Source organism: Elephantulus edwardii, unplaced genomic scaffold (assembly GCF_000299155.1).
Source record: "Elephantulus edwardii isolate Elephantulus edwardi_28Jun2011 unplaced genomic scaffold, EleEdw1.0 scaffold00202, whole genome shotgun sequence".
NCBI classification, from domain to species: Eukaryota; Metazoa; Chordata; class Mammalia; order Macroscelidea; family Macroscelididae; genus Elephantulus; species Elephantulus edwardii.
The window spans coordinates 1,385,458-1,393,801 of record NW_006399952.1 but is presented as its reverse complement, the minus strand read 5'-3'; the positions used below and the strand labels follow the sequence as shown (position 1 = coordinate 1,393,801).

Below are 8,344 nucleotides of genomic sequence, written 5' to 3'. Positions count from 1 at the left end.
ATGGATAGGAAGACTCAATGGTGTGAAAATGGCAATACTACCAAAAGCAATTTACACATTTAATGCAATCCCAATACAAATACCAATCCCATTCTTCAACTAGATTAGCACTCTTTATCTTTTGGTTAAGAGATTGATACATTATGCACTCTACCAACAGGACTCATTTATTATTGTTGTTGTTATTGTTATGTGCCGTTGAGTGGATGACTCACAGCGACCCTATGAACAATAGCTCTGAACCTTGTCCGTTCTGGAGCCAACCTTACCATCCCCAATATACTTGTCCCAGTGCCACAGTCACTATGTCAATCCATCTCATCCAGGGTCTTCCTCTCTTGTACCAACCTTTTACCCTTCTAAGCATGATGTCTTTCTCAAAGAACTGGCATCTTCTGATGTCATGTCCCATGCTATGTATGGCCTCTGACAGAACTTCAAAATCCTTGCATGTAAGGAGAAACCTGGTTTTACCCTCTCCAGAACAGACCTGTTTGTTCTCCTGGCAATCAATGGTAGGTCCAATACTCTTCTCCAGCACTATGACTCAGAGACATCAATTCTGTCATCCTTAACCATTACTCAGCTCTCAAAAGCATGGTAAGTGACTGAGAAGACCATAACTTGGACCCGGCACAACTTACTCTGTAGACTGATATCATTGCTCTTTAGCACTCTAGAGAGGTCTTGATAACAAATTTTCCCAGTACAGCTCATTTTTGGATTACCTGACTGCTGGTACCAAGCATGTTATCTGTGACTCATAGCAAGATGAAATTATTAACTCATTAACAACTTCACGTGTTTCTCCATCTATCATGATGCTTGGTGGTGGGAATTTTTGTTTTCTTGATGTTGAAATGCAATCCACATTGAAAGTCCTTGATTTTCTGCAGCAAGTGCTTCAAGTCCTCCTCAGTTTCAGCAAGCAAGGCTGTGTCATCTGCATAATGCAGATTGTAGATGAGTCTTCCTCCAATCCTGATGCCACATTCTTTTTCCTAAAGTCCAGCCTCTTGAATGATCTGTTCAGCATATAGACTGAAAAGTTATAAAGAAAGAATACCTCCTTGACACACTCCTTTCCTGATTTTGAACCAAGCAGTGTTCCTTTGCTCTGTTAGGACAACAGTTTTTTGGTCTAGGTATAGGTTTTGCATTAGGAGAACTGTAATTGTCATTCTGGGTTCTGACAGTTCCACATTGGTGTCTAGAGTTGTGAATCTAAGTCAATACTTCTTTTCTGACTGATAGTTGCATAATATAAAGACAAATGATAGTGCATTTTCTAATATTACTTCATTTTTAAATATAGTATATAAATGAGATTGTTCAAGAGATTGTAAAATTAATGAAATGTGGATGGTGGTGAGGACCCACATCTTGAGAAACTTACAAGTGGAAAAAACATCCGTAAGTATTTTATGTAAGTTAAAAGTTTTTAGAGAAGTTAACTAACCATGGTTCCTTGCTTGCTAGTAACTAAGAGAAAGCCTTTTCTAGGAAAGAGAGGCCGTTACTTCAGACTACCAGCTGAGTCTCTTATTTGCTTCTCTTAGAAGCTTTTATCCTTTGTCAAATGTCTGCAATTCCAGAAGTTTGTGTCTTTAGGACTCTAATGTGGCAAGAGTAGTATTTGTATACCTCAAAACAAAATAAAAACCATGAAAAACAAACCAAACAAAACCTGCCCAATGCTAAACAATAGTATTCTGGCAGTGTTGCATTTTGTAAAGGAAATGGCTTCGCTCTTTAAACAGCTATAAATCATGATAGAGGGGAGTTGATTTTCTTCTTTTTTTCTGATGCTTATTCATTTCTCCTCTTCACCGTATGAATCTTTCAGTTGCAAGTGGAAAGTCCAGCAGTTGTTCAACTTTATGCACAGCTTGATCTGATAGACCCCACGATGCCACCAGAAAGCCATCTTGCAGGCTCTCTAAATCCTTTTTTCCAGCGTTAAATATCATAATGACATAACACCGGGGATGTTCTCCCCAAGGGTGAAGAAGATAAGGCTTAACAACAGCTCCAAGCTTGCAAGTTTCAGCAGCCTTTATCAAAAGTTGGCTGGCAAAGTTTCTAGACTGACTGTTTTCTTCCTCATTTTGGTCAAAATATACACTATCTGGACTCCACCTTGACCAGTCAGTGAGCGAGCAGCAGAGACCGGCATGTAAAGAGGCACACAGCGCAAAAAGGTTGCTGTGTGTTGGAGTGCCAAAGGTTTGGTTGCAGTTGTAACTGGAGGAGCCTCGGGTCTAGGCCTAGCCATGGCAGAGCAACTAGTGAAACAAGGGGCCTCTGCTGTGTTTTTGGGCCTGCCTAACTCAGGTAGAGAGACCCAGGCCAAAAAATTAGGGAAAAGCTGTGCCTTCTGCCCCGTGGATGTGACCTCAAAGAAGGTTACGAAAGCACACGTCACTCTAGCAAAGGAAAAGTTTGGCCCTGTGGATGTTGCAATCAACGTGCAGGCATTGCAGTGGCCATGAAGACATACAATTTAAAGAGGAAGCAGACTCATACCTTGGAGGACTTCCAGTGAGTTCTCAGTGTGAATCTTATAGGTACTTTCAATGTGATCCGCTTGGTGGCTGGAGAGATGGGCCAGAACGAACCAGACCAAGAAGGCCAATGGGGAGTCATCCTCAACACCGCCAGTGTGGCTGCCTTTGAGGGCCAGGTTGGCCAAGTTGCATACTCTGTTTCTAAGAGGGGCATAGTAGGAATGACACTGCCCATTGCTTGGGATCTGGCACCCACAGATATCCGGGTGATAACTATTGCTCCCGGCCTATTCTGTACCCCACTACTGACTGACCAGCCTCCCAGACAAGGTGGGAAACTTCTTGGCCTGCCAGGTTCCCTTCCCCAGCCAACTGGGGGACCCTGTTGAGTATGCTTATCTGGTAGAGAGAGACCATAAAAGAGAACCCATTTCTTAATGAATGGGGAGGTCATCCGGCTTGATGGCGCTATGCGCATGCAGCCCTGAAAGGAGAAGACTGACATACTGCATCTTTCTTTGATCCCCATTCCTTTGGGGTACTAGAGTCCAATTTGAGAGGAATTTCATGAGCCATTTTGTTACTCTGCCCATTAATCACCCTCTTTGCCTAATAAAATCTATTTTCCACAGGGGGAAAAAATATACACTATCTGGTTACATTCTTCAAGTTGCAATATCATTCTCACCATCCTTTTACACTATATTCTACTACCATTCAACGCACTGCATCCTCCACATCCGTTTGGGTTTGGCAAATGTGTATGCTTCTGAAAGGGGAGATTTTATCTCAATCCGAATCCCTGAATGATCAGGCAAAACCTGAAACAAACCAAAAAATCAAGCAAGCAACTCAAAATGTTTACTGCATTATTAACTCAATCAGTTTATTTAAAATAAACATAAAACTCAGAATAACATACTCCCTGTGACACACCTCTCTTCCGCTTTCTGGTTTACTCACTTACTTACATTAGGTAAGTAATTCTAAGCAGATGATTGTTATATCTCTATCTCTATGAGGATCCTTCTTGGCTTCAGAGCGATACATCCCATTTCTGTTTGACATCTCTAGCTAAATGTCACATCCTCACTTCCATCAGGAGTAAATGTCCCTCACATTTGTGGGTATGTGTATATGTATATGTGTGAGAGAGATGGTTTGTATGAATATTTGGTATTTTTCTAAGTATGTGGTTAAACATATAGCTATGAAAATGGGGCAACATTCTCACATCAGCTGACTCACTGGCAAAACCAAAAAAAATTCTCAAGCCAATGTGTGGACCAATCAATTTGACCCCTAACTAAGGAAATAATTAAAGACATCAATATGCTTTGATGCTAATAAGTAATGAGAAACAACACCCGTTTCTACTTGGGCTTCACAGAAAAATCTGCTAACCTATTTCTTGACTTCTGTTTAAACAGAATATACCACAGATTTTATTGATATGAAGGTCGTACAGTGACTCCCCGGCCCAAGCCCTGGGATGTGAACCTGCTGGCTAGCCACAGCTTGCCAGGTTCCACAAACGAGTCTGTAGAGACGGCGATGCCAATGAGAACAGATGTATACTCTTCTTTTTATTCAGCAATTCACAGAGCTGTCATGATCATTGCAAAGTGCATGTTTAAGTCAGTGAGGTTTAAAATATAAAGATGTCTCCCCCTGAAACCTACAGCGACCCTTTTTAGCAGGAAGTAGCTAAGAGAATACGCTGTCGCCTTTTCCGTATGAATCAGGGGGAAGTCTCTCTCAGGGAGGAGTGATAGGGAATGGCAAAGGACACACTGACAAAGGAAATTAATCAGAACTGGCTTTGACAAGCACTGTGACAATTGGACAATTAAAACAGACTTTCAAGGGGGGGGGAAGAACGAACTGGGGAGGAGGGTAGAGAAAATAGTGCAACAATGAATGAATAAAAACCCAAAATCTCTGTAAATGTTCATTAAAATTAATAAAATTGAATAATTAAAAAAAATATAAAGATGTCTTATTTCTGTTGAATCTTCCACAATGTAGTTCTGTTGAGGAAGAGTCAAGGTGTAGACGTTAAGAACAAGTGAAGAAGACATACAAACTCTTTTGGCTCAATACCATCAAGCCCTCTGACTTATGGTAACTTTATGTACAATAGATCGAAGCTCTTGCCTTATCCTGTGTCATCCTCACAACATCCATCACTGTGCCAACTCAGTAGGAGGTATCCTCTCCTTCTCTAAACCTCTACCTTTCCAGACATGATAGCCCGTGAGATGAAGTCTCACTGTTCTTGTCTCTAAGGGACACCTCAACTGTCCATCTTTCGAGACAGATTTGATTTTCCCCTCTCCGCTCTCTCATTCACTCACTTACTCACTTAGTGTTGCTGAATCAGTTCTGACTCACAGCTATCCTCATAGGAATCTGAGGCTGTAAATCATAAGAGGAAGAGATTGCCTATCTTTCTTCCATGAGCTTGTTGGTGAATTTGAACTTCTGGAGATACTCTGTCTTTTGCTTAGCAGAGTTAAATGTGGCAGATTAAGCCACCAGAACTCCCCGTTCTCACACCAGTCTATGATAATATTCTTCGCCCTCAGCACAATTCAAAGACATCAATTCTTTGTTTTAAAAAGACCTCACTATTTGAGCTTCATAAGCACATGAGAAAAATTCCCTGGCTTGCGTAAGGTACACCTTAGTGTTTAAACTGATGTCCTTGCTATTTAACACTTTCTTAAATTTTTAAATTTTATTTTACTATGTGTGTATGTGTGTGTGTGTGTGTGTGTGTGTGTGTGTGTATGTACTGTCAAATCAGATCTGACTGGTACAGGAGGAGATTGCCCCTCCTTCTCCAGCAGAGCATCTGGTGGATTCAAACTGTGTACCTCTGGGATTGCAGTGCAACTTCTTGCCACTCAGTCACCATAGCTCCCTGCTATTTAACACTTTAAAGAAGTCCTTGGCAGTAGATTTTTCCAATGCAATACATCTTTTGATTTCTTGGCTGCTGCCTGCATGGGCATTGATGGTGTAAAAGGAAATCTCTGACAATTTCAATCTTTTCTCCATTTACCATGATGTTGCTTATTGGTCCAGTTGTGAATTCTTGTTTTCTTCATGGTGAGATGTAATTTGTACAAAGGCTATAGTGTTGGATCTTCAGTAAGTGTTTCAAATCTTGCTTACTTTCAGCAAGCAAGATTGTATCATCTACATATTGCAAATTGATGATTATTCCTCCATTTTGAGGAAAACTCATGCTAAATTTTCTTCATATACAGTCCAGGTTTTCAGGTTATTTGCTCAACATACAGATTGACTAGGTATAGTGAAAGGGTACAATCCTGATACATAACTTTTCTGATTTTAAACTAGTATTTCCTTGTTTTTTCCAAACAATGTGTTCTTGGTTCATACACAGCCTCTACATTAGCACAATGAAGTGAAAATATATTTTGGAACAATTACTTGGAAACTTTGGTCTCTTTAAAAATTAGAATTTTGTGCTCAATAATTTTATAATGTTTTTAATTCCTTATTTCTTCCAAATGCAAACTAAAACTTTCTTGTATGTTTTAAATGATTTTACTTTTATAGTTTGTTGAATTCTTCTTTAAAACAGAATAGAGAATGACAAAAGGTAATTTATCAGCATAGAAATATTTTCCTCCCTTCAAAATTATCACTGCCCAAGGCCAAACTCATCATCTTCTACTAAGATGAACTATTTTTTCTTGGTTTCTTGTTTCTGTTCATGTTTTAGTTACTTTTCAAATGCCATTTGCTTCTGTCTCAGCACCATAGTCTAATATTGATACTTTGATTTATGAGGTTGTGATGAGAATGAATCATATTTGTGCTTAAAATGGAAAGACAATAGCTTCTTAAAATTTAATTTCTTCCACTTAGGAAAAACTTGTACCTGGCAATGATAAAATGCAGTAGTCCTTTGAGCTTCTATGGAAGGAAGGCATGGGGAAGTGGAAGTGAGAAAAAGAATCCCTTATACATTAGGGAGAAAAAAATAATTAAGATTTTAAATCGACCCATCAACAGATGAATGGATAAGCAGATTGTTGTATATACACAACAAAATACTATACAGCTATAAGGAATCATTATTAATTCTCAAAATATAAAGTAGATGAAGCAGGAAAACATTATACTGTGAAATCAGTAAATCACAAAAAGATAACTTTTGTAGATACCACTATTTTTGTTGTTTTGTGCTGTGAATTTGAAACTGACTCATAGCTGACCCCCCTACTTGGTTTTCAGAAGATAAAAATGTAGTCAGTTTGATATTTGTGCGTTCCATCATGTGAGGTCCATAGATAGAGTTACCACTTATGTTTTTTCAAAATAGACATTTGCAATGAATAAAACATTTACTGTACAGAATTCTAGTACGTGATCTCTGTCCTCATATCTGTCTCCATGGCCTTATTTTTTTATTACTTATTCTTTTTGTTTCTAACTTTGCATTCCAGTCACCAATTAGTATTAATGCATCTTGATTAAATGTTCTATTAATTTTAGATAGTAGAAGTTGAACAACGGATCAGAACCCTGTGGAATATTCAGTGATTCTGAACGAATTCCAACTGATAGTGGCTTTCTATCAGGTTTCTGAGGTTTTATTTTTCTGGGAGGAAACTCCCATATACTGTGAGCAAAAACTAAGGAGATCTTTCATCACCAAGAAAAAAAGAGAGAGCTGTAGAGTACATCCTTTTTTACCTGACAGGTCTTTGCTCTGAGAACCTTTTTGACTTAGGGTCTAGATTGATACCAAGATATGGAGAGCTTTCAGTAACGACACACGCACAGATGCTGAAAGGAGACAAGGATCTTCCCCAGAGCCTACACAGAGAAGAAGCCTTGCCTTAGAGCTGGTTCTCTGAAGTCAACCTTCTACCCTCCTAAACTGTCAAGTAATAAATTTCTAATTCTTGAAGCCATCCAATTGAGGTATTTCAATTAAAGTAGCTTTAGATAACTAAGACATATATAGATATACTTATTCATAAATACATATATATTCATATGAAATAAAGCCTCTGATGAGCACAGTTATGGGTACTTCTTAAACACAATTGAAGTTCTTGCAGGATTGGCTTAACAGGCTTGAGGCCTTAAGGCCATAGTCTTGGGCAACTCAGTCAATTGACACAGTATGATTCATAAAGACAATGTTTTCCCCCCTAACTTGGTAAAGAGCATCTGGGATTGTAAACACTTCTGAGTGGCCATCTAAAACACAAGTATCGATTTCTATGTGCCTGAAGGAAACCAAAGACTCAAAGAAGAAAGTTGCCTACGTGACTAATAGTATATTTGAAGCATCATCTTACCTACCTTGAAATTGGAAGAACTGGATGGAGCCTGGCAAATACCACACACCGTTCTTATGAACTACATGGTTCTGGATAGAATGGAAGAAGACACAGAATTCAAATGAATAAAAACAGTCCAATTTGCTGAACCAGAGGAGACTAGAGACGCCTCAAAGATTTAAACTTGAAACTCACACTACTCCTGAAAGTTACTTCCTCAGATTATGGATTGGTGCATAAAATAGATAATATAACTTGTGAGAACTGTGCTTCTCTAAATAACCATCTCAACAAATCCAAACTGTGAAGATACACCCAAACAGCAAGGAGACAGGAAACTAGATCAAAGAGAACATTGTTGTTGTTGTTGTTATGTGCCGTCGAGTCGCCTGCGACTCATAGCGACCCTATGTACAACAGCCCTAAACTCCTCTCTGTCCTGTGCCAATCGCACTGTCTCTGACACTCCCATCCCAATTATCCCAGTCACTGAATCAATCCACCTCA

The 8,344-nt window shown here is 39.1% G+C and overlaps 1 pseudogene; it reads left to right on the top strand.

Moving 5' to 3' along the window:
• LOC102852710 overlaps nucleotides 1-2,995 on the top strand; it is a 15,706-nt pseudogene extending 12,711 nt beyond the window's left edge.
• Nucleotides 2,996-8,344: the final 5,349 nt, after the last annotated feature.